The sequence below is a fragment of the Episyrphus balteatus genome, chromosome 4 (genome assembly GCF_945859705.1).
Source record: "Episyrphus balteatus chromosome 4, idEpiBalt1.1, whole genome shotgun sequence".
NCBI lineage: Eukaryota > Metazoa > Arthropoda > Insecta > Diptera > Syrphidae > Episyrphus > Episyrphus balteatus.
In genome coordinates, this window is record NC_079137.1 from 45,072,837 (window position 1) to 45,085,958 (window position 13,122).

The following is a 13,122-nucleotide window of genomic DNA, read 5'->3' on the forward strand; positions in this document are numbered from 1 at the left end:
TTAATACAAGAGCTGTATTAAAAAATACTCGAGAATTTTTAACCGTTTAAATTACGTTGGAGGTCAAAAGTTTATTGATTATTTTCTTTCACAAGAATTAAAAAATGGTTTTTTTTCAATAGAACCAACAACTTATATGGTCTTATTGGAAAAAAATCAGTTTTGTTGAATTAATTTACAAAGATTTAAAGGAACACTCGGGCGTATACGCACTTTTTTATGCAATGTAATTTTTACTTGCGATATAGGTACTATATATCAAGTTATGCATTCGTACAAAAAAAAAAAGTTGAGATAACATTTTTCCATGACATTACGATGGTAGACAATGCCAAAAAAGTGGGTCCCGGAAGTCCGTCTGTCTGTCTGTCTGTCAGTCTGTCTGTCTGTAAACGAAGCTACAGCCTAAACGGATGAGCCGATTGATGCCAAACTTGGTATGTAGCGTTTTTTGGCGACTCTCCAGAGGGGTTTTTGGAATTAATTTTTTTGGACCAAAAATAACGGTACTTGTCATATACCGATTTTAGTAAAATTGAAATATCTTGAAAACGGCTCCAACGATTTTGTTTAAAAAATTCAAATGTTAGTTTTAAGCTAAGGTCTATCGTTTTATGGAAATTTTGTTTTTTGAAAATCATTATTAACGGTACCTGCCATAGAACCGTTTTTTTCAAATCCTCTTATCTCCGAAACTGCATATTCGATTTCAACGAAACTTTTTGTGAAGAATCATTTATACAATTTAAATATAAACCAAAAATAAAATTTTCAAAAAAATAAGTTTTGGATTTTTAAAAAAATTTTGAAAATTTTTTTTTGAAAAATCAAATTTTCGAAAACGGGACATTGAATTTTTTTGAAATTTTGTTTTTAGATGTTGATTAGTGATTTCTACAAAATGGCATACCAATTTTATTTTAAAACTTTTTTTCCAAAAAAATATTTATAACAAATTAGTTTTTTAAAAAACGGCTCTAACGATTTTGAAAATTTTTTTTCTAAAAATGCATGTTAATATATCAATCAAAACTGCATACTTGTTTTGGCAGGCAATTCAATTTCAGATTTTATTTTAATTTTTTTTTTAAACGAATTTTATTTTTTTTTCCAAATTTCTATATAAAAAGTCTTAAAAATTTAAGCAACTTTAACTCTAAGAGCAAGTTCGTGCGACCCAGTCGTGCATTTTATTTTTTCTTGGATTATAAAACTATTATTGTGTATGAATACAGGTCTGCGTTGTAGACATTATTATTAAAACGTTATTAAAATTAAATATAATAAGATCTTATACAGATACTATAGGTTCATACGTTGTTGTGATCATATCACACATTTGACAATGAGGTTTTCAGAAATCCGAGTGTGCCCGATCTTGTTTCTGGAATAAGAAATAAATGTTTCCTCCTAATTAAGTAACATCGTAAATTTATTTTGTTTTGTGTTACAATCGTATGAATAAAAGTAGTTCAGCAAGCTGTCTGCTATGTTTTTTTTTTATTCCTGTCCGTGGTTTTATGAAATATGCTGTTAATATTTAGTTGTTTATAATTTTTCGTATGACCTTTTTCTCGAGTTTTAAATTTCGTTTTGTTAATTTCTGCAAAGCGAAATATTGTCTTTTGTTGTTGCTTTTCCTTGTGTTTTTTTTTTTGCGCAGCCAAACCGGAAGCCATAAAACAAAACACGATAATTTTTACTTTTAGCTTGGTAAAGTTTAAGTTTAAGGTTAAAAATCCTGAAAAAGTGAAAAAGCGTTGTTTTATTTCTTCATTTTTAAATCAAAATATTGTTTTTCTAAACAAGTTTATTTTAGAAAATCAAAAATTGTATCCACACAATTAAAATCTCAAGGAGGCAAATAATTTTTAAACTATTTTCAAGTTGAACACTTTTATGGTTGTTAGGTATGTAGATTTAAAGGGGAATATTTCATGTAATTTTTTGCGCAGCCAAACCGGAAGCCATAAAACAAAACACGATAATTTTTACTTTTAGCTTGGTAAAGTTTAAGTTTAAGGTTAAAAATCCTGAAAAAGTGAAAAAGCGTTGTTTTATTTCTTCATTTTTAAATCAAAATATTGTTTTTCTAAACAAGTTTATTTTAGAAAATCAAAAATTGTATCCACACAATTAAAATCTCAAGGAGGCAAATAATTTTTAAACTATTTTCAAGTTGAACACTTTTATGGTTGTTAGGTATGCAGATTTAAAGGGGAATATTTTCATGTAACGTTACTCCTATATATTAAACTACAGCTAAACAGTTTGTAAAAAAAAAGTGGACAAGTAGGTCAAAGCTTCAAGAATTTCGCAGATTGACATAAAAAAAACTGCGTGGTTGTCAAGGACGTAAGTTAAAATAATTAATTGTTGCCTTGCTTAGGGTTGCTTACAAGATTATAAAAATGGGTTTAATTGAACTCATACACGAACCGCAAAAATATTTCCTTTAACACATAAATCTTCAATCATAAATTTTGAAAGGCAAAGCCAACAAGGAAGTTTCCAAAAAATCATCCTAAATATTGACAAAATTAATCTTATTTTACTTGTCCCCTTTGGGGATTTTTATGTTGTTTTTATTGCAAACCACCATGTTCATTTTAGAAAACTCATTTTAGCTTAATTAAAGTTCTTCTCCGCAAAAGATTTAAACGTATTTACTATCTGAACAAAGGATCCTTTTAACGTTTTAACCTTAACCAACCGAAAACAGATCGAGATTTATGGTTAACCTTAAACATCAGTCGAACGCGTCTGTCACCGCTATTTCTAACCCACCATGTTGTTGAAAACAAAACAGAGAAAAAATCAACAAATTAAATGAACCCTCTTAATTGCAAGGATCCGAGAAAATTAATGTGTTAAATTTTGTTTGGCCTACATTTTGTAGAAACAGGATTAATTAGGTTATGTGTACCAAAAATACCATTCCTTATGGTATTTTGAATATCATTGGATGAATTTTCAAGATTAATTGTTTTTTTTTTTAAATTCGCATGTTTATAAAACGAGTATTCCTTAAATTTTTCGTTTGTTAGAAAATACGTAATAAGTCGTTCTAATAAGACTTTTATATATTTTCATACAGTACCAACAGCAAAAAAAGCATGTGTAACATTGCCAAGGTTTTTTTGACTTCAAAAACTCAAATTATGTTCCAATAAATCAACTCATAAATCTTTATATGTATACAATTTCCATTAAAAAAATAAAACTTGCTCAAAATACAATAGTCCTTCATTTTAACGAAACCATATTTTCATGTTGCACGAAGAGTCATAAATAAACAAAAGCCTCCCTCATTTTTACTACCTAAGTAAGTGCTCTCACCAAACATGTTCAGAAAAAAACTCAAAAGGAATAAATTTCAGTAATTGAACCGATGTAAAGTGAACCATAAGCTGAGAAATGAATCATAAATTAAAGGTCGTTCGGTCGTGTAATTTGCGAAGACATAAAAATACATAAAAAACATTCTTTGGATAAAAAAAAAATTAATATCATGAAAAATAGATGCCAAATATTAACAAAATCATTGAAAACTCCAGTACTTCTTGGAACTTTAAATTTATTTATAAATTAATTGAAAAAATTACATTTTTGTAGAAGTTAGAGACCATGAAAAAATGTATGAAGTAAACGGTTGGAATAAATGAGACATAACTATGTTTTGAAAAAAGTGCTTAGGTTCCTGTTGTGAACACTCTTTCAATCATATTCTTAAATCCTTATTTCCTTGTTTGTTGTTCCTGTTATTGTCAGGAAAAAATTCTAAGAACTTGAATTATACAAAAAGAATAAATCATTGTAACACCATGTTTTTCCACTGGAAATGACATTAAAACTGATTAATGTGTGAAAATGTTTTGTTTTGAAAGAGTCAGTTAAGGGTCTTATATAGCAAGGATTTCGTTTGTTTGTTTTATATTTTATATCTTATTATAATGACATCATAGAAAGCACTCTCGGTCTTTAAACATTAAAAGACTTACACCAAATGCTATTATGTTGATTCCAAATAAAAATGAACGACCTACTCAAAAAATTTGTAAAGTACTGATGACAAATGAACCAAAAACAAACGAAAAGAAAAACATTTTTTAATTTATTTTTTTTTTAATTTTTATTCATTAACTATGTAAGTTTATTAAAAAAATTACATTTGTCAATATGGGTGTCTTTTTCAAGGCTCCAAGAAATTGTTTCTTGAACCATCCTACCACGTAAATGTCACCCACATTGGATTGATGATAGAAGGTTTGCGAATCCAGAGAGATTGAATGTTTTCCAGTTTTATTTCAATTCCTATTCGAATGCAGAGATCATCGACGTATTTCTATTTAAACGCAAATCGCAGGAATAGAGTTGTTTTAACTGCAAATCATTGAAAACTGAAAAGAAAGAACCAAACAAAATTATATGTATATGAGTAAAATGTCTAAGTATGGGATGAAATTCAAGAGGTATACGACAACTGCCTAAATCGATATATTACTGCCAGAAATATTTTCTGTCAATAGTTGAGTAACTAAAGCAAATTATTAGGGAACCCAGCCGAACAGCTCTGATTTTGACGATTTTTTTTTTTCAAACGTAGGTAATTAAAAATACTTTAAAGTCTATAGATTAAAAATTGCCGGTGTTGCCGTATTGTTTTTTAAAATTAAAATTAATTTTTTTTTTAACAAAACCATTTTTTTTTGCTTAAATTTCATAAAACAAATGATAGCAAAAGATTCTCTAGGTAATTTAAGGAAAATATACATATAAAAGGCAGTAAGGGACAATCTTCCATCGCTTAAGCGATAAATGCAATTTTCTAACATTCTGACCTCAAACACAAAAACAATATTTTGAAAACAACGGCAACACCTACAATATTTTAAAATACATTTTTAAAAAGCCAGAAGCTCATTCTTATCTCTTAAATTTAAATTCACTAAATTTAATCAAGACTTTTTGAAAATGGTCCTCAAACTCATAATTAAAAAAAAAATGTTATTCGAAAAATTTAAAATGACTTTTTTTCAAACTTTTTCTAATAAAATATGAATTTATTTAAAAAAAATTTTTGGCCATAAATATTATCAGTTGAATTCCGAAGCAAAAAAGGTAAATATATATATATAAAAAAAAATGAAAAATTACTTCAATTTCAATTTTTATTAAAACTGAATTCTTGCATTGAAATAATTAATTTTCTCAAAGACTGTGGTAAATAGGAACTTAAAATTTTTGCTATTTAACTTTCAACAGTAAGGGTTATTAAATGAATACAAAATAATTTTATATTTAGATGTTGATAAGTTACATTTTTTTTCAAAACTTTTATTAAAAAAAGTTCTTCGAAAATGAAACACTTTTTAATTTTTTTCATAAACCGTAATACATATTGACATTTCCTTTTATAATTTGAAATCATAATAAATGCGTCCAAAAAAATTTGAAAATAAATGCATTTTATATTACGACCAAGTTTAAAAAACGACATGTTAAAATTTTTTCAATAATTTTTTTTTTTTTAAATCTGAGTTCAATTACCATTCTTTCAAAAGCCGTTCATTCAATTAACTTAATTTTAATTTTACATATATGACTAAGCTTCTAGCTTTTAAAAAATGTATATTTGAATATTGTAGGTGTTGCCGTTGTGTTCAAATATTTTTTTTTTGTGTCAATTAATACGAAAATTGCATCTATCGCTTGAACTATGGAAGATTGTCTTTCACTTCCATATATTTTTTTTCCTTGAATTTCCTAGACAATCTTTTGGCATCATAATTAATTTATGAAATTTAAGAAAAATTTTTGAAAAAAATTTGTTTTTGTTCACAAAAATCTTCAATTAAATTTAAAAAATCAAAACGGCAACACCGGCAATTTTTAATCTATAGACTTTAAAGTATTTTTAATTACCGACGTTTGAAAAAAAAAGATCATCAAAATCTAAGCTGTTCGGCCGGGTTCCCTAATATTGCCAATTTTTGAGCTTTAGTTACTCAATTCTACTTAATTACTTAATTCGAGTACAATTATTAACTCTTGCTTTCCTTTCTTTAGGTAAGTTTTGACAAACTAAAATTGGCTCAGCCTTACTTTTGTAGCAGAAGCCTAACCAAATAGATTAATGTTTTAATTGGTTTCTAATGCATTATTTAAATTTAATTATTTTACATTTGGATTATAAGATTAATTCCTTTAAAGTTCTTAAGCTTGAGAAATCAATTTAACTAAAGAACCAATCAAGGAAATCATTGAATATCTTCCTCATAATTCTTCAGAATATCTATGTAATTTTTTATGTTAGTCAAGTAGAAATGTAGGTAGGTACATACATATTAGGGTGTGTCACTTTTGTATGGAAAAATAAAAGTACCCTAATTTTCAAATGTAATAGTGGTCAAAAGTTGTATTAGGGTCTGAAATTTAATAATATGTAAAAAAAAATTATAATATCGTTCGCCTTTGGCTCGCTCAAATCGGTTGAAGTTGTTAGGAAAAAAACGATTTTATATGAAAAAATGATTTTTTCCTTGACTAATTATTTTGCAGCTTCTTTACTAAGTGTTCAATTCCAACAAATATAAGCTTAAAAGTTTTTTCTTGGAATTATCTTTCACGTGAAAGCCTAAAAATATTAAATATATATTTTTTGTATCCAAACAGTGCAGATTTGTATCCAATCGGTGCAGATTTCTTTCTATATTTTGAGCGAGCCAAAGATATTAATTAAAATGAAAACTGTAAACGCAGGATTTAATTTTAATAAGCAATGCAACTTTTAAAAGCTATTACATTTTAAAATTCCATACTTTTGCATTTTGACACACCCTAATACATATGTATATATAATTCAATTCCTTTTGTATTCGATAAATATAAAGAAGCAAGCAATAGTTAAACCATATAATACATATAAAGGTTTATTAGTTTAATTGGGTTTATACTACACAAAAGAAGAAGTCTTAAGTATAAGTAGGTATTTCAGAAAATTTAATTTTAAATTTTATTGAAAGTTGCATTACCTATGTAGGTTTATTATATTTCAAAAATTGATAAAACTAATATAAATTAATCTTAAAATAGGCAAATTTTCTCTTCTTCTATCTTGTCCGCATATTTTTCTGTCAAACATACTGAGCTCTATGATTTTTCATTCCACCATTTTGCATAAAACTTACTTTTTCTTTTAACACCATAATGAACTATGGATTTCAATTTTTGGCTTCATCACAGAGGATCTCCCACTGTAACTAGGTAGCTCAGCAATTTTCTGCAATGGCATATTCAGCGTTGGTAGTTTTTCGTGCTCGACATTAATTTTAACAGATTAATCAGACCAGAGTTTTTAGGTATCATTTTCTGTCTTCCTGGCATATTCATCGCATTGGTCAACCCTGAAATAAGAATAACAAATAAAATTGATTAGTACCTACTTATCGCATGAGCAAATAATACTAATAAAATTTGGTAAGATTTTGTCAAAATTAGCATCAAATATAATGGAAACTTTAACATCCTCCAATTTGTCTTATTGAATTGATAGTAAGCAATTTTTCCAATCTATCGAAATACCAATATTTTGTCGTTATATGTTTCTATATATCTAAATATTGTTATTGCATTAATTTCACTAAATTTCTCATAAATCATCAAATATCAATCTCATTGCAAGTGAAAAATAAAACAGTCAGTGTTATTATTCACCTCAATGTCAACACATCACAATGTGGCCATATTTTAAAGCCGAAAAAGCCAGTCACTTATGTCAAACGATGACAACCCTAGAGAGACAAATGCATTTGGCAAAAAAGAGAAAAAAAAAAGTTGAAAAGAGGACCAAACGAACAATCACAAGAAGGAAATACCTTCCATTTAAAATTGTATTATTCTCTGATGGGATTGTTTTATTGTTTTATCAGAATGAAAATCCCTCTCATGGCAGAAAATGGATATGTTAAATTGCATTTTACATTTTTCAAATAAGGATTTGATTTCGAGGAGATATATCAAAAGAAAAGGACGTTTTTCGAATTCAAAATGAATCGAAAAAAGTGTCAGAAAGATTTGGTATAGGGCTTTAAAGCAGCTGTGATGGGAAGAAATGTGTGGTTTTAACTGGTAATTTCTCTCTAATATCTGCTCTGCGACACATTGCGTCGTTTATAGTTGAATTGATTGCTTTTAGAGAACTGAAACTGTTGAGACTAACGGTTATAAATATTTGTTTGTTTTTAAAATGGGAACACACAAAATCTTTTCCATTTTGGTGGTTTCTATTTCCATTGATTTGACAGATACCATATTAAACAAATATGCCACAATGCAATATTTAAAAAACGTTGTTGCGTTCAACTCTTATCCTTGAATGTTTTTCATTTTAAATGGCAAAACACATTTTATGCTCCTCATTTCGAGTGCAACTATATAGTCTGCTTTTGAAAATAAGTTTAAACGACTGTTTAAAATAAATCCCAGTCATCATTCCAAACGAAATAAGAGTAGTCAAGTGTCTATCAGTTAGTTCAGTGTGTGGGCTTTTGAATATATTTGCATGAAAAATCCTTCAAGAGTTTCTTCTTTTTCTGTTTTAATGACATATCTGCATCATGTTTTTTCATTGAATATGCAAAAAATAAACGCATATTTTTCAGAGAAAACCCACAAGAGAAGGTGAACTTGACACCAAATAAACATATAAAAATATGCTTTCAGGATATAAAGAGGTTTAAAAGGATTCGTTATGAATGAGTTTAATAAATCTTAATTTTTACCTTTTAAAATACACTAGGTACTTTATTAAGAAAGCACCTATGAGTTCAAGAGCATTTTAACTGTATTTAAATGAAGTTTCGTACTTTGGTGAATTTCTTTCTTTTCAGTATACATATTCACCTCAATAGTGTCAACTGTCAATTTTAAATCAACTTAGGGGTACACTTAAGCTGATATACTTCAAAGACTCATGACTTAAGATCGCTCATAAAATTATTCACCACACGATTCCCTATGATGGTGTGGTGAATAATCTTATAAGCGATTTTATGGCTGGGGTGGAAACAATCTCTCCTATTGTAAAAGAAACTGCGATATATTCCAATTTAAAAAGTTCAAAGATATATTGGATTTTGCCAACTAATTTTTTAGTACACTTGTGTAAAATGGTTCTGCCAATCTATTTAATCCCACGGAGTTATATAATACAACTTCCAACCGAAGTACCTTTCCTCCGATGAGCTAACCGTAGTATACTTTTTTAAATTACTTTCTTCATCTTCATTATAACAAAGAAACAAAATTAAATTCTCTTCGAACTTTCTTACAAATCCACAAGCGAACTTAATCCAATTTCCGTGAACAATTAAAAGCAGTTTCCACAAACCATAACTCCTTTTAAATTGTGCGCCCACAAAACACTGCCACCATTAAATATTGAATTTATCACGGATAAAGGATCTGAGTTCTTTGTTAAATTCGGTCGTGAAAATAAAAAACCTATACTCTCACCAAGAAAAAGTCCAAGCCCACAAGCATTCAGGAAGACTTAACTTAATGGATTTCATAAAGCCTTTGAATCCGTTTTTTCCTGACAATGGGTGATAAATTCGTAAAACTTTGAAGGAAGAATTCTTTTTCGAAGATTGAAGGAATTTCAGTTTTTTTGTTTTCTTTTATTTGTGTTTTTGGTTTTCTACTTCCTTAATTGAATTTCCAAACCGAAGAAAATAAAACGAAATATCGACTGAAAAACAATCAAATCATTGAAATGAAATGTGGATCATAATGGTTCAGGGCAAACGAACATCCACAAAATTAAGAGTGTTTAGGGAAGGAGAAGTTGACTCTGTTCTGAAATATTTTCACTAAAGTAAACAGAGCAATTTATTGAAATTATATTTTTGTTGAAGAGCAAAACGACTGATGGAATGTTTATGTAAACAAAATGAATGAAATCGGTTCGATATTTCAGGATACACCAGGGAAATAGAAAACAATAGATACTCATCAAGGGAAATACAACTTTTATTTCATATTTAAAATATTGCTTCCTCTCCTATTCATTTTATACAGGGTGTCCGGTAGAAAATGGATAAGCCTAAAATGGCTGATAGGTGGACTTTTGACTGTTCTGAAACCGAATAGAAAAAGTTTCTATCGCAACCAGTTTAGAAAATATTAGCTTTTTTTCGTTCAGTGTACTTTTAATTGCATCATCTTACGTTTTCTTTAACCACAACCACGAATGAATGAATTTTATAAATTTCTTATTTTTATAATTTTCTACAATAATTGGCTCACTACATAAGAAGTTAAAAGTTTTTACAACTGTTGCATCTTTTCTTTAAAAAAATTTTGAAATTAGTTTTTCGATGCAAAATGTAAAAAAAAATATTTTATGAAAATTTTCAAACACAAACAAACAAATATTTTTTTTTCTACTTTGCATTAAAAAAAAGTTAAATTATTTATTTTATAGCCATTGTTCAACGGTTATAACGCTTTTTTAATAGTTATGTGTAAGAAGAATTATTGTAAAATATGACTGATTAAAAAAACTGATGGAATCCATGCATTTTAGGCAGCAATGTGAAAAACTTAAGATTTTACAGTTAAAATAATTTATTAAATTAAAAGGCTTTTTTTGCACTTTGGTACCAATAACTTCCTAGTAACTCTAGATTTGATAAAAACTTTTACCATTCTGCAATCCCCTTTGGACGCGCATATTTTTAAAAAAGTTGGCCACCTACGTTCCTATGGATTTTTTTTATACTACAGGTGTTTGAAAATTTTCATAAAATATTTTTTTTTACATTTTGCATCGAAAAACTAATTTCAAAATTTTTTTTAAAGAAAAGATGCAACAGTTGTAAACACTTTTAACTTCTTATGTAGTGAGACAATTATTGTAGAAAATTATAAAAATAAGAAATTTATAAAATTCATTCATTCGTGGTTGTGGTTAAAGAAAACGTAAGATGATATGAAATTAAAAGTACACTGAACGAAAAAAAGCTAATATTTTCGAAGCTGGTTGCGATAGAAACTTTTTCTATTCGGTTTCAGAACAGTCAAAAGTGCACCTATCAGCCATTTTAGGCTTATCCATTTTCTACCGGACACCCTGTATATAAAAGTGAGATGTGCGAAGATAAGTATTGAATTAAAATTACAAAAGAAATCGTTTGTTTGTACAAAATGCTGATATTTAATTTTTCAAATTGTTTTGACACTGTAGCATGAACTGTCATTCTAGTGTTAATTGAATTGACCCTTAGGCTCTCTGTTTTCAGGAAAACAATTTTATTTTTTTTCTTGTGTAGATAAACTGATTTAAAATTGTGGTTAACTTTGATGTTTCAACATACATATTCACCTTAATAGTGTCAAAAATCAAATTGTTGCGTTCAGGTGTAAAATTTTACCTTAATTTCGTCTTATGGAAATATTCACACCAAAAACAACGATGCATTTGTTATTTTTCATACAAAATGCGTTTCTTGTAGTCGATTTATAAATTTTTGTGTTGAAATAAAAAATAAATATGGTTACATAAAAAAAAAAATGGTTACATTTTTTTCTTAAAAATCAAATTTACATCCATCGTTCTGGTTGAGTAAATTCTTTCAATTATATACAATTTGAAACGCAAAACTATGTAGGTACAAAATAAACATTTTGAAATACCTACGTTCAATAAAACATGCCCTATTATAATGTCGAATTTTTCGATAGGAGTGATTTCATTGAATAAACAAAAAATTAAAACCAAGTCAGATTGAAAGTTTCAAGAACTTGCAAAACTTGTGTATGTTAATTTTCTGGATTTGAACTGATTCAACAAACAAACTTCAGAAAAACAATGTTCGCAGCTTATGTATGTTGTTATGCACTCGTAGATATTTCTGTCTTAATACTTCGTCAGCGTCAGGTATTATCGTTATTTAATCAATACTTTGCTTGTTGTGTTATGTGTATTATTTTCTTCTGACGATAAGTAGGTATACCTTTTAGAGAAGTTGTTAGGAGTGGTGAAAAAATCAATACCTGATTTTTTCGCCATTCTCCTTTCCTTCTAATTGTTTTGCTGAATATAAATATGGCCTCTTTTGATAACTCCATAAGAACGAAAGCAACCACGACAACGACGATACCATGCCAATGCTATTGACATGATTATGTAAAAAATCACACTTCAAGGCTTCTCGATACCTACTAGGTCAATCAAATCAGTTTGTACTTTATAAAGATAGGTATACAAAAATTATGTGGAATTTTTGAATAATAAATGTGGTAAATATTTGATTTTTATAGGTATTGATATTTGTCAAAGGAGTTTTGTACTAGATTTCAACTTTATTAATTTACAAAATAAAACAGTTTTCTTAAGGTATACGAGTAAATCTAATAGAATGTGATATCAACTTAATGTTACTCTATACATCCTTCGAAAAAATGTCCGACCTTGTTTTTGATGGGTGCATTTCTTTTGTTTTTATTTTAAAATTATATTTTGATTGGCTTCTTCAACTTATCTTGGATAATATTTACTTAGCCTGATAAAATATTATAAATAAAATGTTATCTTTAAAATGAAGTTGTTTATTGTTTACACGAAATGATGTGTGTCCAAATTCCAATTTGAATCTGTGTAAACAATTACTGAAATGAATACAATATTGTTGTCTTATTTTTTTTAACCACGAAAAACCAAAAGAAAAAGCCAATGAACTTTCGATAAAACCCAAAATAAAGACTTAATTTATTTTTGGAGTACATTTTTAAGGAGAGTAAAGTAAAAACATTCACATCCAAATAAACAGATATGGATGTCTTATCGCTAAGGCATTTCTCATACTTGTGCAACCACCTTAATGCACTTCTTCGAAGTAAAATCTGACGTCTAACTATAAAGCCTAATGCCGACTTTTCACGAGTCGATTTTAGCCGCACGATATGTCGGTCCACTAGGATCAGAGATGGCAGAGTAGATTACGTCAGGTAATCTACTCGGTTAACTACGCGTAGTTAATCGAATAAACTACTCGCTTGATTTGTTTCATGTACTACCTACATTTGCTACGTGCAATAACTACATAAAAAACGTTATAT